The 18,410-nt window shown below is 45.2% G+C and overlaps 1 protein-coding gene across 1 annotated transcript in view; it reads right to left on the minus strand.

Annotated features, from left to right (window-relative positions):
* Positions 1-761, minus strand: part of Sparcl1 (SPARC like 1) — a 33,421-nt gene extending 32,660 nt beyond the window's left edge. The window contains exon 1 of the mRNA XM_029545228.1: positions 739-761. The gene's annotated coding sequence lies outside the window, so the exon portion shown is untranslated. The remainder of the gene's footprint in view (positions 1-738) is intronic.
* Positions 762-18,410: the final 17,649 nt, after the last annotated feature.

Genomic DNA, 18,410 nt, shown 5'->3' on the forward strand with positions numbered 1-18,410 from the left:
CGCTCAGGCCAGCTAGAACTAGTGTAAGATACTGAGAAATAAAAAAAAAAAAAAAAAAAAAAAAAAAAAAAAGTTTAGAGTACAGGATTTAAGACCAGGCAGCTTGGATTTTCTTCTTGACTTTCCCACACCCTAACTGTACACCCAGGAACTAGTTATAACCTCTCTCAGCATCTGCTTTCTTATTTATAAAATGAGGCTACAGATATGGGAGTGATTATAGGGTCCATCACAGGCAATTGTTCTGAGTTTCAATAATTTGATGAAAACAAACTGCGTAAAACTCCTACCATGTGGTAGACACTCAACAAATGTTAACGGTTTTGCTTTATGTCAGAGGACAGCAAGGCTAAGTGCTTTCTCCCGGTGGGTCTCTAACTGTAATAGCAAAGTGGTACTCTCCTTGCCTCCCGCCTGTGCTAGCCAACGGAGCAGGCATTCCCCCGAGGAGGAGATGATGCTCCTCTCTTCTCCAGGTGACTAGCCCAAATGCTTCTGATACTATACACTCTCCACTAACATTGGATGAGAAGCTGTTATTTAACGTAATTTAGGCTTTCTGAGTGTGTGAAAAAGTCAACAGGCAACCAGACTGATAAAAGCAAAAGCCAAGATGAAGCAAATAAAACCCTGAGCTATAAAAGTTTGCAGACGTGCCTCAGCCAGTTCTCTCTATGGACCCCAGAACATTTGTCTTACTTATTTTCAGAACACCGAAAGAGAAAGGTAACAACTTACCTCTGTTGTGCAGCGGGAGGTCTGGGAGCAGAGGAAGCCGGGCAGTTAGCCAGAGCCCTTCCAGCTGGGAAGGGCGCACGCATGCACGTGTCTGGGATCAGGATTGCAGAAAGGGCTGAGGATGTGACGTTTGATGCCTCCGACAATGGGATGCTTCTTCCTCAGCTCAGGTCTGGAGTGTGAGCGGCTCCTCTGAGGAAAGTATAAGGGTTTGTTTCTTCCATGGCTTCTTACACCTCTCCACGCTTTCTCTGGTCTTAGCAGCACAGAGGACACTGGTGCCATTCTGCAATGGTGTCCCGAGGGATCATGGAGACCAGCCAGGCCATATAGAAAAGGATTTGACTTTTTTGGTTAAAGGATTTTCTCAAAGACAAACATTAACTTATTTTAACTAGCATTCTCCATTTATTTGAGACGGCTTTATGAGTTTGATTCCAGGCAATGAGATTAATTCCGTGAGAATAAAGAGAATGATTTAGTTGAGGAGTGCTAAAAAACAAAACAAACAAAAAACAAAACAAAAAAACCCCATCTTGACCAACTCAAATTTTTTTCTAATACTGAATTTGACATATTTGTTGGAATGCTGAAAATGAAGTTCCTTGAATACAGATTGTTCACGGAAAACCGGAATGAAGGTTTAAATGTAATTTTATGTCTGGTGAGAGCAGGTCTCACATCTAAGATTGGGGATTTTCACTCAGTTGTATGACTAGAGAGATCTCCTGTTCAGAGATGAGAACTTCAGGGCAGTGCAATATATAATGGCAAACTCACACACAGGAGGTAAGAGAATACTGACTAAAACAAACAAAGGCACGTTGACTTCATGGTGTCGTTAAGCTCGGCTTTATTTTTGGAATGTTCCCTGGCAGAGACCCAAGCACTTACGGTTTCATGGCACTGTCATGTCTAGAACTGTTTACAGATTTCCATGCTGGGAACAATGAACCTACAACAATAGCCACCTAACAGATGGAGCTGGAAGCCAGACCCAGAAAGTTTACAGCGTCCCTCTATGAGGGCATCAGAACCTCAATAAAGAGTAGACTTTATAGTTGCATGTGAGATGGCACCAGGGTGTCACCTTTGGTCAGGAGATCTGACAAAAAAGCCAACATAGCGATCTGTTGAAGCAGCAGAGTTAAGATGTCTGAGGCTCATCTCCAGCTTCCTGCCCCACTCAGGACTTCCAGGAAAGTTAGGAACCCTATTTCAAGGGAAAGATTAGAGAGATTTTCCCTCAAGGTTTCCGTTCCATAACCATGGCCTCTGGATGTGGGGCAAATGGAACTGTGTCACCAGACAGAAAAGCTGGCCCAGACGGTTTAGCCAATAAGCTTCCCTTCCTGGATATTCCTTCCTGTAAAAGGTTGTTAATCTGCAGCCCACCCTGAGTACCTGGTATGCATCCATTTTCCTTCGTGAATAAGTTTGAATAAGCAAGGACTGTCTCTCTCATCAAGAACTTCCCCGTCAGGAGCCTTTGTTACTGAGCTGCGAAGACTAAGTCTCTTGCAGAAGGCTTTTCTGCACACCTGACACACCTTGAGCTAAGCCACATCCCTCCCCCTTCCCCACCCCCACCCTCCATTCCTGGTGTCTTGGACTCATCAGAGGCCTGCGACCCGTTCTCAACTCCCAGTGGCATCTGAGTACATGGGAGTTAGAGAACCACCTAACTTAGGCTTCGGTCAGCCTCCCCTGTGTGAGTGTCAGCACCCTGATGGCGATGAGAAGGCCTAGACCCTCTGCGTTTTAGGATTCCCTGAGCAGCATTCACACACCCCAGCAGTGAGGCGAAACGCAGACCCACATCTGGACTGTAGATTCCACCAACCACAAACCAAAAAATAACATTCATAAAACGTGTCATTATTGAACATGCATAGACATTTTTTCTCATCATTGCTTCTAAACAGCTCAGTATAATAACTATTTACTTGACATTGACACTGAATTGGATACTATAAATAATCTAAGGTTGACTTAAAGTGTGCAATACGATGTGCATGGGTTATATACAGGTACTCCCCTGTTGTATAAAGGGGCGGGCACAGTCACCACTTGGTATCTGAGGGTGCTGCAAAGAGTGCCTGCAGATGCAGAGGAATGGCTGAAATAGATCTTCAAGCATGTGATAGACCTCTTTGTTTTTCCGCTTAAGCATCAGAGTGACCTAAGAGGACTATGAAGACCTTGCCTATTGGAAGCCTGGGCACAGCTGCTGTTAGAGTGTGGCACTGTTCCCTGAGAAGTATCATATCAGGTAGGAAGTGAGCAGGTGTGAAGGAAGGATGCTGGGAAAACAATGTCCACAGCAATGGGGCTGCTTGCCCTCAAGGACACTCACACTACTCTGCTAGCTCTCCCATTGTTAGCATTCTGTCTAGGCTCCGCCCCACAGTTACCTGGCAACAGACTCACTATAAAACAATAGACTCACTATAAAGGGGCTGCTAGCCCCCTCCTCACTCTCTTGCTTTCTCTTGCTCTTCCCTTCCCCTCTCTCCCCATTCCCTTTCCCCCTCTTTTTCCAAGTGCTCATGGCCAGCCTCTTCTCCTCTACTCCTGTACTTGTCCTCTCTCTCTCTCTCTCTCTCTCTCTCTCCTCCCCCCTCTTAACTCCCCTTCCCCATTCCCTTAATAAACTCTATTCTACACTATACTGTCATGTGACTGGTCCCTTAGGGGGAAGGGATGTCTCAGCATGGGCCTGCTTGACTACACCTCCATAAAACACATCCCCCCCATCTCTTTACCTTTTTATAAACACATCACCCATAATAAAATACCACAGACTGTGTGGTTTAAACTACAAATCTGGAGACTGGACGTCCAAATTCAAGGTGTTGCCATGTTCCCTTTTTCCTGGCCGCTCTTCTTGGCTTTCAGGGCCACAACCTCAGAGCCTCAGCCCTTATTTATTACCTCTTCAAAGTTGTATCTCTAAACATAGTGATGTTAGAGGTTAAAATGTCAACATAGAAACCTGGTACAGTAGAGGTTAAAATGTCAACATAGAAACCTGGTGTGAGAAATTACTTTCCCCCATAATACTGCACTGTGGCTTTGATATTCTCCTTGGTACGTGTTCTCTATGGGTCTTCGTTCCAAGACTATGCTCTGGTCTTAACTCTGGCCCAGCTTCTGACCTGGGCCAGCATCCACCACCGAGGATCCTGCACTGAGTCCTTTGTTTTTCTCTGCTTGGTCTTCAGCCTCCTGGGTTAGCTTCAAACTGTGCTCAGTGGGAGTTTACCAAGGCCTCTCTCTCAGCCAGCCCCATCCATGGAAACATTCATACTCTCTCTCTCTGTCAGGTCTGAATTGAAGCCTTGACACAGAGGAGCTGATTAACAGTAAGGGGACGGCCAGATGTATGCTGGGTTTTGCTGCGTATGGTGCGGATATTGCAATTAACCGCTGTTTTCCTAAGAATATCTCCAAAAGCAATAAACAAATAGACAAATAAATAATAAAAGTAAGGGACTGGAGAGATGGCTCAGCAGTTACCAGCACTGGCTGCTCTTCCAGAGGACCCAGGTTCAATTCCCAGCAGCCACATGGCAGCTCTAGACTGTCTGTGACCCCAGTTCCAGGGGACTGTAGGCAGAGCACCAAAGCCCATAAAATAAAAAGAAATAAGTAGATAGTTGTTTTAAAAGAGTATATTAATAAAAATTATAGCTGGGCATGGTGGCGTATGCCTTTAATCCCAGCACTCCGGAGGCAGAGGCAGAGGCAGGCAGATTTCTGAGTTTGAGGCCAGTCTGGTCTACAAAGTGAGTTCCAGGACAGCCAGGGCTATACAGAGAAACCCTGTCTCAAAAGACACACACACACACACACACACACACACACACACACACACACACACACGACCCCACCAAAGCTACCCGTCAACAGTTCACTGAATTCGTAAGCCAAATGAATCTTCCTTTCTTTCAATTATTTATGTCAGGGATTTAGGTCATGGACACACAAAAATAACTAAAAAAAAAACATAGAACACTGTGTTGAAAATAATATCAGGAAAAGGGAAGAAAATTATGTAGGTGAAGCAGGAGGAACATTTTACAAAGTAGAGCAAAGAAAAGACGGAGTGGGGTAGAGAACAAGGAAGGAAAATGAGAGCCAATTCTATGAGCTGGGCGCAGGTCAGAGGAAGAACACTGGCCTAGCATGTGTGAGGCTTGAAGATGAACACACAGACAGTGACACACACACACACACACACACACACACACAGAGGGGGTGGCAAATCTGTAGGACACAAAAATAATTGAGCAAACTGGACAACAGAAATATAAAGTTTTAATATATAAAATACACAAAAATTCGAATAACTTAATAGAAAACCCAAAAAGAAAACAGGAAAACTCAGAATATGCAAAAGACATTTTTCAGTAGGAGTCCTACAAATGGAGACATAGAAGTGAAGTATATAAAAGATGAACTTCTGATCATCATCAGATGCAGGTAAAGACAACAAAATGTCACTTCCCTCCAGTCAGAATAACGTGGCAGCTCTGTGGCCTGCACAGCTTTGTTTTGGAAACTTGACTGGGATGATGAGGGCGTGGACAGACATACAGACATGTACAGAAAAGTGGGAATCAGGTACACCATGCCTGCTCTGACATGGCACCAGCTACAGCAGTATGCTGGAAACTCCGCACATTATACACTTGACTGAGCAGGCAGGTTCGAGGTGAGCAGCTGAGCAGGTAGGCAAGTTCAGCTAATCTTGGAGGGAGGGCTCCACGGTTATCAGAAGAGGTAGCTAGCATTCTCTATACACACTGTCAACGTCTGTACACAGCCCAGAGGAAGGCTCTGCCAACTCCCTGAGCCTGCTCTGGGGAAGGCGTGGCAGCCCCACGGGTGTGAGTCTTTTGGATGTGTGACATGGCTACCCTCATGTCAACAATACACATTCACCTAGGACGTCACGTGCCCTTCCCATTCACTCAGGGCTCCTGACACTCCACACATTAGCTTTCACTTGATGTGACAAAATGCTCATGGATTGGTAGGATTAACATAGTGAAAATGACCATCTTTCCAAAAGTAATCTACAGATTCAATGTAATCTCCATCAAAGTTCCAACACAGTTCTTCGCAGACATGGGAAAAGCAATTCTCAACTTCATGTGGAAAAATAACAACGACAGCAGCAGCAGCAGCAGCAGCAGCAGCAGCAGACAAATCAGGACAGTCCAAACAATTCTCAACAATTAAAGATCTTCTGGGCGAATCACCATCCATGACCTGAAGCTGTACTACAAATTAATAGTGATAAAGACCACATGGTATTGGTACAGAGACAAACAGGACAATCAATGGATTAGAATTAAAGACCCAGAAATAAACTTACACACGTACGGACACTTGATCTTTGACAAAGAAGCCAAAAAAAGAAAAAAAAAAAACCCCACAAAAACATACAGTGGAAAAAAGAAAGCATCTTCCATAAATGATACTGATCTAATTGGCAGTCTGCATGTAGAAGAATGAAAATAGATCCATATTTGTCACCTTGCACAAAGCTCAAGTCCAAGTAGATCAAGGACCTCAAGGTAAAACCAGATACACTGAATCTAATAGAAGAGAAGGTGGAAAAGAGCTTCGAACTCATTGGCCCAGGGGGAAATTTCCTGAACAGAACACCAATAGCTAAGGCTCTAAGATCAATGATTGATAAATGAGACCTCATGAAACTGAAAAGCTCCTGTAAGCCAAAGGACACTGTCAATAGGACAAATTGGCAACCCACAGATTGAGAAAATAGTAGATGTTTTGTGCTCTCACCTCAGCATGGTAACGATGTAAGTTAACGCATTTGATGGTTTGTTAGATTTAACCATTGTGCAGCATCAAGCATCATATACAATGCTTCAGCCAGTGATGGGGCAAATATACAGTGGTAGTCCCATTAGGCCATGTTGCCTTGTAATGTCATAGCTACCTTAGTTTGTGCGAATCCCTCTGTGTTTGCACAGTGATATCAACTAACATGTTCTTTCAAATGTGTTCCTGTCATTAAGCAACACAGGACTATACTTCAAAACATCATGTTAGCCACAGTAAAGATGTGATGTTACTTGTCAATTAAAATTTAAAAAAAATAGGACCATAAATATGGCTTTCTGGGTGATGGCACTTGTCACTTGGTACTTGCTGGGTGATGGCACTTGTCACTCAAGCCTGGCAACACAACTTCATTGCCAGACCCAGCATAAAGGTGCAAGGGAGAAGCAATTCTTTTGACCTACAAATGTTCATCGCTGCATGCTGCCCCTCACATTCACACCCAATAAAAAATAAAATAAAATAATGCAAAAAGTAAAATAACTGGTAGTGCTTCCAAATCTCTTCACCTTGTAGATTCTAAAAATAAAATAAAATAAAACAAAAGCTTATCTCAGCTTAGAGCAATTACATGATCCTATGTAATTTTAAGAGCCATATTCCAATTTCCTAGGATTGTCCCAACAGTTTTCTACAAACTGGAGAGCCTAAATGGACGGAAAAAGAAGTGAGTTCTGAAAGCTAACTGGCCACAGTTGAGATGTCCGCAGGCATGTGCCCCTTCCATGTGCTGTTGGAGAATCCTTCCTGCTGTCCTCTCTTTGCTGGCTGGCTCTCAGGACCCCTGATAGACTTTGGCTTGTAGCTACATCAAGCCTTTTCTGCTTCTGTGTTCACATGGCTCTGTCCTTTTTATATCTGTCCTTAATCTCTGTGGGATTGCTTCTCTTTTTACGGACACCAGTCTTTGGAGTGAGTTTGTCATCATTTAGAAATGATGTAATTTTAAGTTGACCATATTTGCAGAGACCCACTTTCAAATGAAGTTGTTCTCACAGGTTCCAGAGTCAGAGACTAGTGAAATTTTGGGGGTTACAATTCAAGTATAGCCTGCCCTCTGGTCCCCCAAATTCATCTCTTCTCCATATGACATGGAAATTCATGCCACCTCACTATCCTTAATGTATTTCACTTTAAAGTTTTAAGTTATTTATTTCATTTTATGTGTATGACTGTTTTGCTAGCACAAATGTATGTGGACCCCATGCTTGCCTGGTGTCTACAGAGGTCAGAAGAGGGTGTTGGATCCCTGGGAACTGGAGTTGCAGGTGGTTGTAAGCACTCATGTCAATGCTGGGAACTGAACCTCTCTTAATCACTGCACCAGCTCTCCAGCCCCATTCGTATGTTTTAAATGCTTAGTCCAGCAACCACCAACTCGAAGTCTCTAATCTCATGGAAATATGAACAACTCAAAAAGCACCAACTCTCACTATCTGAGACATTTAGACTAGGATGTGGAAGACTTATTCCTGGAGAAAAGATAGCATCTGCCTTCCAAACTGTGATGAAATAGGGAGACATTCTTGTTCTGAGAGAGAAAATGGGAGGAATAATAGTATCATTTGTCCCAAACAAGTTCAAAGCTCAGCAGGACCAAGTGCCACTATGCTTCAGGCTAGTGGATCTTTGATGGCTTTGGGCTTTGGCCTCTTGCCTGAAGAGGCTTTTACGGTCTCTGGGTCTGCAGGGATCCCAGCAGTCTTTCTGTTACCTTTGAAGTTGTCAGGGCTGTCACAACACGGAAGCCCAGATGGCCTAAAACAACAGAAACTTATATCATCAACGCTATAGGAGTCTTGAGATACAGGTATTGGTTTAGGACCTCTATCCTTGGTTTGTGGAGGACTGTTCTGTTCTTCTGTTGCCACATGGTCTTTGTTCTGTGTTCCTCTCTTCCTCTAAGAACAGTGGCCATATTGGTTTAGGGATTTTTACCTCACTTACATTAAAGATCCTAACTCCAAATAGAGTGGAATTCTGAGATCTCCAAACGGATTTTGAGAGGAGACAAATTGACTTCAGTAAGAGCCACTCTTTCCTTGCCCTGACATTAGACACATTGGCAGCTACAAAGAATCTTGAAAGGAAATCTAGCTTTCTTTGGTCTGCCCATTTCACCGCAGGCCAATATATCTGCAGATGTAACATTCTTACAGTCTTGCTGATTTATTATGCAGTTCATGGGGCCCAGGCCACCAGCCACGCTGTGTCCAAATCTGTGCTTCTGCTTTGTGCTGGAGAAGATGGTTAGATCTTGTGCCCAGAGTCACACACCCTGTCTCTATTGCTAAACTGCGTCTGCGCTGTTCTCTCGAGAACACATTCTTATTGTCTTTACCATCTCATATATTCCTGAGAATTTTCAAAATCACCAAGTTACTTAATGGTTTCTTGCTCTGTTGGTATCTTTCCTCTCACTTCTCCCTGTAAACAGCAAATGGACACCAGGCCACACTTCCCACGCCTCGTTTGGAAATATCCTCAGCTAATAGTGAAGTTTATCACCTACGAGTTCTGCTTTCTATCCAGTAGAGCATACTTCATGCCTTGTAGCGAGTGTGGCTTTTTCTCCAGGGTTCAGTAACACACAGCATTTCTTTCTTAACCCTCCCCAGAAGCACACATATTTCTGTGAATGTTTGAGTCGTAATACAATGTAGCTGAGATAACTAAGAAGACACATTTATCTTCAGCTCCAGCTCCTTGTTTTTGTGCCCTTAGTAGACTCTCTTTAATGTCTGTTGTTAGGTCTCACAGAAACTCAGGACAGATGGCTAACTGAGGTGCCTATTTAAAGTATCAAAGCAAACACTGGCCACCAGGCTCCTTGGGTACTTGTGGAGAATCTTAGATCCTCTTAGTATTAGCACCAGAACTGTCCGTAGACAGCCAGCTTCTGACATCATCCCTAGGCGACAACGACCCTCCTGCATCCATTGCCATGGCAACCACCACACACCCCCTGCACATACATTACTTGCATTACCTGTATCACCTGCGTTAGTGACCTGCATCACCTGTGTCACCTTTGTCAACTGCCCAGATAAAAGACAGGGACCCTGACCCACAGCCCTCTTTCTCTCCCTCACTTCTTCCCCTCAGCCCACCTTCCCTTAAGAGGCACCTCTGTCGATAAAGGCCTCTCGGGTGAGATCTGTGCTGGCTTAGCCTGATCTGTCCAGGAATGTGCTGCTTCATCTAACACTCAGCACTTCTCACCCCGACCTTCTACCCTAAACCTTTCCAGGCCCTGGGCTTTGCTTCTTCTCCGGCTTCTCTCTCCTATGTAATCCAGCCATCGTGGCTTTACACTCTTGGTACTCCTGGCTCCTGGCCCCCTCTCTCCCCTCCTCTCTCCTCTAACCCTTGCCCTCTCTTTTCTCTTCCTCTCTTGCTATACCCCACTCCTCTGACGACTGTTTTTTTTTTTTTTTTTCTGCTAGCCATGTTCAGTCTGGACTCTTCCAGATGCCTCTCTCTGGCTGTGGTCTACCTCATACCTACAATAAAAACCTTCTCCTCAACTACACACAGGTGGGGTCACACCCTCATTTTCATTCATCAGTATTTCTCTCAACAGTACTTCACTGCCCTCTGAGCATTCCTTATGTTTCAAAATTCTTCCAACCATTGCAATTACCCCAAACCACTTAAACATCCACTGAAATTTATTTTGGTGGCACCTGTGATGTTTTGAATGATAACGGCCCCCAGAGTCATGTTTGAATACCTGGACCCTAGTATCAGGTGGAACTGTTTGGGAAGGACTAAGAGGTGTGGCTTTGTTGAAGGAGGTGTGTCTCTGGGGGTTGGCTCTAGAGTTTCAAAATACTTTGCCATTCCTACTTTGCTTTCTGCTTTCTGGTTTGGAAGAGGATATAAGCTCTCAGCTGGTGTTCCAGCACCATGCCTGCCTGCCTAATGCCACATTCCTTACCACGGTGGTGGTGGGCTCTGATCCCTCTGGAACAGCAAGCCTCTAGCAGTCCCTTCCTACTGTAAGTTGCCTTGGTCATGCTATCATAGCAACAGAAAAGTAACTAAGACAGCTCACCTCAATGCCAAATCTGTTTTAAAGGATGCATAACGTATCGCCACAAATTTGCCTCGCTTCAAAATGTAACAACATTTACTTTTGCTTTGTTATGAATTCAAGAGGCTAAATGTGAAAGACTCAAAGCTGTGCTGTTCCCACAGGTTATGTGGAATGTCTCTCTACACCCTATAGCCTGGTGGCTCCCAGTAGCTTTTACGTTCTTTGTTTTGCAGCTGTGACAATTCTGCCTTCCCATGGCCTTTTCTGTCTGGGTGTCCTCTAAATCTCTAGGTCTTTTTAATTAAAACATATTTTTATTTTTGTGTATGAGTGTGTGTCTGAGTGAGTGTATACCACATTTGTTCAGTACCCATGGAGGTGAGAGGGGGATGCTAGGTCTCCTGAAGCTCAAGCTATAGGTCATTGTCAGCTGCCTGAGTTGGTGCCGGGACCCAAACCTTGACCCCCTGGAAGAGCAGGAAGTACTTTGACCTTTAGAGCCCTGTCTATCACCCTGTCCTTCCTATTTTTTGAAGGACACAAGCCAATGAATGTAGGGTTCACTCTAATCTAGTAAAATCCAATTTTAGCTTGTCAATATCTACAAAATCCTGTTCCCATGTCAGGCCACATTTGCAGGTCCTAGGAACTGGGGTTGAACACGTGTTTGCTTGGTTTTTGTTTTGTTTTGTTCTGGTTTTTTTTTTTTTTAAACATTTTTTATTAGATATTTTCTTTATTTACATTTCAAATGTTATCTCCTTTCCTGGTGTCCCCTCTGAATACCCCCTATCCCCTCTCACCCCCCTCCCCGCTAAAAAAACCCACCCACTCCTGATTCCTGGTCCTGGCATTCCCCTACACTGGGGCATAGAGCCTTCACAGGACCAAGGGCCTCTCCTCTCATTGATGACTGTCTAGGCCATTATCTGCTACATATGTGGCTGGAGCTATGGGTCCTACCGTGTGTGCTCTTTGGTTGGTAGTTTAGTCCCTGGGAGCTCTGGGGGTTCTGGTTGGTTCATATTGTTATCTCTCCTGTGGGGCTGCAAACCCCTTCAGCTCCTTGTGTCCTTTCTCTAGTTCCTCCACTGGGGACCTTGTGCTCAGTTCAATGGTTAGCAGTGAGCATCCACTTCTGTATTTGTCAGGTAGTGGCAGAACCCCTCAGGAGACAGTTATATCAGGCTCCTGTCAGCAAGCACTTGTTGGCATCTACTATAGTGTCTGGGTTTGGTGACTGTATATGGGATGGATCCCTAGGTAGGGCAGTCTCTGGATGCCTTTTCCTTCAGTCTCTGCTCCACACTTTGTAACTCCTCCCATGCTTATTTTGTTCCCCTTCTAAGAAGGACAGAAGTATCCACACTTAGGTCTTCCTTCTTCTTGTGAACACATGTTTTGAGGATATGGTTTATCCTACTACACCATGGGCTGCAAGTCTGACTCTAAAGAATGAAGCAGAAGACTCAAAATCAGGAGTCACTTTTCTTGTAGTGACCAAATCCCTGATGAGAAGCTCCTGGAGGAGGAGAAACTTGCTTTCCTTCAGCGATGGAAGGGCATAGCTCAAGGTGGCAGGGGTGGGGGTGGGAGATGTGACAGGAACATGAGATGGCTGGTCACACTGCATCTTTAGAAGTTGGGGACAGGCTGGCTCTTCGCTCATGATGCAGCACACAATCAAGGGGGGATGTCTTCCCTTCTCAGTTACACTTTTCCGGAGACACCCCCATAGCCACTCACACAATGCGTTACCATGGTGATTCTAAGTCTCGCCAGACTGACAAGGAAGGTTGGTCATCATGTAAAAACACATAAGCTACTATGAGGAGCTACAGATCTTTAGAATATTAAAGTTCATCTTGTTGTTTCCTACAGCATTCCCAGGAGGATGGGAAATAAGGCTGAGGTCCAAAGCTGTGAAAGAATTATCAGCTGTAGTTCACTTTACTATTTAGTGAAACCCCCAAATGATATTTGTCCTTGCGGTTAGACTTGGATCTCTACTTTTGGGTCAGTTTGAGCCTTGTTTTACACATTACTGTGTAAGTTTGGACCGGTCTGAAAGTCGACTGTGATGTCCATTTAGCTCCTTGGAAAGGCTCATTCTAAATGAACAGGAAGCTAAGCAGACATGAACAGTCCCACAAGGTCATTGCTAGGGTAATGGTCTTGTTTAATTCTCTTAGATGTGACCCCGCCCCAACCCTCAGAGGACTGGATCACAGCATCTTTGAAGGAAGGATGCTTCGTTTAAACAGGGCAAGCCATTTTAATTGAATCTCATGAGAACACACACACAGACCGTGGGGCCCAGTGTCAGCATACATATAACCGAGTATAGCAAAAAATAGCGAGCTTCTGCATACAGATGGACCCGGAGCACACAGAGCCATTTTGGCATCGAAGCTATGCTCTGAGCCTTTAGCAAGGTCCAGCTTGGGTAAGAGGACATTGTGCTGATGCTCGCGGTAACTGGCAGTGGTAGAACTCGGTGGAGATAGGAGTCCTGGGGAGGCTGGCAGGGGGCAGTGTCCCTTGGAAGGGGTGGTGTCTGGAGAACACAGTGGGGCTTGTCAGATGATGGTGATGCCTGGTGACAGGTGGCCAAACTAGGGCCCGAGTGGTACCAATCTCATGTAAGCAGGTGATGTCTGTGCCCAGAGGAGTTACAGCAGGAAATGATGGGGCAGGAGATGTTGTGGGGTGGGCACAAGAGACACCTCTGAGGGTGTTCAAAAAATAGTGCCTGGGTATAACTTTGAGGTAGGAGGCTAAAAGCTGAGAGTTAAGGAAGGAGGAATACGAAAAAGTTGGCACCGATTTCCCCCTTGTGGAATGATGTAAGGCCATTCTCAAAGCCCACAGCTGCATCTTGATGATATTTTGCACGTGCGTGCGGACATGTTTTTACTAAGAGTTTTGTTCTGTTTTCTGTTATTTTACCTGAAATCTTCTATTGCAGTGGCAAGAAATCTTCTATCTAAAAGTTTTGATGGCATTTGGCCCTAAACATGCTCTGCTAATTCCATTGCCAGTGTGTGAGACAACTCTGTCCACCCCAGAAACTTGCATGAAGGTGTGCGTTCTAGCACCTTGACTTAGAACCCAGTTCATTCTAAACTTAAGGGTGTTTGGACCATTTTCTTGTCCTCCAGTCCTGATGGCTGCCCTCTGAAGACATCAAACGACCTCTGAAGGTGACCAGGAGCAAGGTTCCCTGGCTCTCCAGCTAAGTTACACACAGCTCCCCTAAAGGTGTGTTCCTAGCCTTTACTCTGTCTGGAAGAAGTTTAGCAGGAAACGATGAATCACGACTGATTTCACATCCTGACTTCTGATGTTTCTGAGCTCTGTGACCTTAGGCGAGTTACTCAACCTCTCTGTGCTTAGACACGGTCACCTGGCAAGGGTGGATGATGATGACTTCCATCTGTTAGTGTCACTGAGAGGGGAAGGGATGATATTCCCAGTGTTTTGCCTAATACGTTACTATAATAAATAATGAGAACAATCATGTCCACCAACCAGGAGGCCAGACACTGCCAGAGACTGTCTCAGAGGTAATAGGATACAGAACGCCTCCTCTTTTCGCATGAACTGCTGGTGCACTCTATGAGGAATGCTGGTTTGGGGCAGACAGGGATGAAATGCATCCAAGCCCTGACGTTGCAGCTGCTCACACAGTCCTGTGTTGGATGCGCTGGCTACATGAGCTTCCCTCTAACTCAGACTTTATGGAGATGACTTGGGTACCTAGCTCCATTTACCAACTTACCTGGTGTTTCTACCTTTTGTCTGAAGGAGAAGCAGCTGGATTCCGTTGTGTCTCTTTGCGTTTGACTAGCAGGGTGTGTTAGACACATGGAGACAGGACATTACAGCCCAGCCTTCCCGTGGGTGAGGTCATTTTCCTGTCATTAGCCAAAGCTTCCCCCTCCTCCTCCAAGTCCGTCTGGTGTTTTCTTAGCTGCAGTGTTAGTTCCCACAGCATGCTGTTTTAGACCAAGGAAGGGCGCTTGTAGCAGGAACTGACTCCAGTCAGCATGGCTTCTTTGTTCTGAGAGATTCTGTTGGTTTAATGCACATGGTTACCACAACTGAGCTGGGTCTTCAGCAAATGTTAGGGAATTCAGCTAAGGGCTTGGTGGCGGCTATATATATCAGCATTAGATGGCTACTGGGAAGGAGACCAAATGTGTGGTTGCTGTAATGCCTGCACTGGGTACACTAGTGTTTTCCAGAAATTTATTTTTATTTTCATTCCCTAAAGGGCCTTTTGAACGTTTTCCCTAAATGTACTTCAACTCCTGCCCTATGACATTTAAGTGCCTCTTCCATTTCAGTTTTATTTTAAAATGCCTGACCTCCTCCAACCAGTTTTGCCTTCTTGACTACATAGCCTCACCAATTAAATGAAATATGTTTCACGCTAACACCCCCCCCACACACACACACATTTTAGGCTGACAACATGGCAGAGAGGCTGAAGGCTTTTCCTTCACAAGCAGGGGAACCTGAGAGCTTCCTTTAACTCAGCTCAGGTGGAGGTGAGAGGAAAGTTGGCATAAAACTGTCCTCCACGATCCACTCATACCACTGCGCATGTATACACACACACACACACACTCCCGTGTACACATGCACACATGTGCACACATGCACACATGTGCACACATGCACACACACGTGTACATGTATACAAGTGCACACAAGTGCACACACATGTATAGGCACACATGTGCACATACATGCATGCAAACACATGTACATACACATGAATGTGTGCACACACACAAGTGCACACACATGTATATGTACATGTGTGGAGCGCCGCCTCACATAGCCGGCCTCACATAGCCGTTACAAGATGGCGCTGACATCCGTTGCCGGGAGTGATACTATGTTGCGCATGCATAAGCCAGGCCACACCCTAAGGGCCGGAGTGCTCGCCTCTGACATCACATCGCATGATTCGACCTGTGCCAATCCATGAGCGCCACGTCCGAGGCGGAGTAGAGCTCCTATATAAGGGAGGCGGTTCTGTTGCTCGGGGTCTCCGTTTTTGGAAGCTTGTGCTCTCCCTCTCAAGAGTATAAAAGCTTTGCTACGGAAGGATCCTGTTTGTGTGCCGTGTCGTTCTTGCTGGCGAGACGGTTGGCGCGGGACACACATGAGTGTGTATACATGCACACACATATATATACATACATGTATACATACGTATACATGTATGTATATACATGCATGAATTCGAGCACACATGCTCACACACACTGAGGATGACTGGCATCTGGCACTGGCCTTTGCGTCAGGACAAGAAAGAGCTCCTAGGACCTGGGAACTAGGAGTGCAATCTGTGTAAAGTTAGCAGTTGTCATCAACTCTCAGACTATGTCAGAATCTACAAATTCATCTGTCAGACATGGACAGATCTGCCGTGGGCCAGAGAAGACAGACCTGAGAACTGTGTTGGGCCACCACACACTGATTTTTACCTCAGTTCCAGGTTCTCTTCCGTGCTCCAGATCCGACCCATGTGTGTCACCTGCTCTTCTCATCTGTGAGACAGGTTGCCTGACAAAAGACACTTGAGGGAGGGAGGAAGGAAGGAAGGTTCATCTGGACTGACAGGTGGATGCAGGCTGTCATGGTGGAGGTCATGCCAGAGGAGTGTTAGGAACTAGACCCAGGGCCTCATGTATTCTAAGCCACAGCTTCTTAAATCGAATGTGAGGGTCCCTAAAGTTTTGGCGTTATAAAAGGTTTCTGAATGTGCAGGGCTAAACGTTCGTTCAGAGTCAAACATGTATTGAAGGTGCTAGCTTTACCGTAGCCCTGGCTCTGGAACATGAGAGAAAGTGAGTTCACCCTGCATGTCGTCCTCCAATGCAGCAAGGATGAACAAAACCTCAGCTCAGACTCTAGGCTCAAGTGTGTTATGGACAGCAGTGTCTCAACACAGGGCTTCCTGCTCTGGCTTAATTAAAAAAAAAAAAAAAAAGCTGAGATTTCCTGCCTTTGTTCCTCAGCATGCAAAGGGGTCATTTCTGCTACAGTTGCTGACTTAAGTTTCATAAAAAAAATTAAAAAATAAAAAAACCCAAACCATTTAATTAGTGTATAAACGATCTCATCTTTACCACATGGTAAAATACGTATGTCAGAAACTATTTTAAGTTATCTTATGATTTAATATTAAATGTTTGAATAATATATCTACTTTTTTTTTTGCACAGTTTGTGTGTATGTTTTCAGGTGTGTGAGCGTGCATCCGTCTGGTCAACCTCATGTCTTGACCCCCCAGGAACCACCTACCTTGTGTTGTAAGACAAAGCCTCTCGCTGAGGTCTGGGGCTTACCAATTTAGGCTAGGCTGGCTGGCCACCAAGCCCCAGAGACCTTTCTGTCTCTGCCTGGCTTTGTATGTGGGGGAATGAATTCAGGTCTTAACGATTATTTGGCAAGTACTTTGCTGAATGACTCACCTCCCCGCTTCTGAATATCTGTTCTAGATACCTGGGCCAGGTAAACTGTCTCATGTTGGAAGCAACTCCAAGAAAGTTCGAACCCCTGTCTTAGGTAAGGGCTCCTCAATTCAGAACACCTGCCAATGCACTCTTTCTACTAAAGCGCTTAGGACACCTGGCACAGAGTAGGGCTACCCATACCTGTCCTGCACTTGATGGGTTGGTTCAGAAGAAGCAGGTCATCCATTGCCCCCTTGGCGTCCCACCCTGGTCTGAGTCCTGTGTCACAGCAGAATGTCATTGGTTCCCCACTTTCTGTCCTGTGTTGTGGCCATATGTACAGAGGACCTCTCTGCCATACCAAGAGCTTTCAAGTAGAGATTGTTTCTTACAGAATTCTGGCCCCTTGCATTGGCAAACACTTAACTCTATCAACTTTTTCTTCCCCGTACATCATTCCTTCCTGCTTAATGAAAATGTTCATGACTTTTGGTTCACTGTGTTACATATCACCAAATTTTTAAAACGATCTGAAATCATAAAATGATGAAGAGTGCATAGTTCCCCTGCCTCCTGACTTAGGTAAACACACTTGCTTTCTCATTTGCTCCCATGTACAGGACACTGTGTTTGCAAGCAGCCACAAGAGGGGGGTATGAGCCTCTCAGCCTAAGGAGTGAGTTGGACTTCTGTGGCATCCTTTTACCAGAGTGAGTGGGGGAAGCTCAACCCTGAACCAAGAGCATTCACTGTGTGGATCCTACCGTGTCTAGTTAAGGATGAGCAGGGTCTGAGCTCTCCCCCCTCAGAAAGGATATGACCTTCCATTCTTCACTGACATAACAAGCATAACCTGACTGGAAAATTCATTTACCAAGAGCTTGAAGGACATTTGGTCCCAGCTTCTGTTATTTTCCGTTTGCATTGTCAGAATTCTGAAGAAGTTCTCCTGTCTTTGGAACCTTAGAATTCCTCATTCTGAACTTTGACTTGGCATTTGTCAATACAGGTTTTTTTTTTATTATTATTATTTTTGTGTGTGTGTGAGGCAAGACAGGGTGTAAGTGAAACTTCTGTATTCCAAATTGCAGCACATGCAGACTGTACCTGAAACCAAATGAAGATACGTTTCATATATCACCACCACCACCACCACCACCACCACCACCACCACCACCACCACCACCACCATCAACCACCACCACCACCACCATCTACCAGCACCAGCACCAGCACCAGCACCAGCACCAGCACCAGCACCAGCACCAGCACCAGCACCAGCA

The sequence above is a fragment of the Mus pahari genome, chromosome 13, assembly GCF_900095145.1.
Source record: "Mus pahari chromosome 13, PAHARI_EIJ_v1.1, whole genome shotgun sequence".
In the NCBI taxonomy this organism is placed as follows: Eukaryota; Metazoa; Chordata; class Mammalia; order Rodentia; family Muridae; genus Mus; species Mus pahari.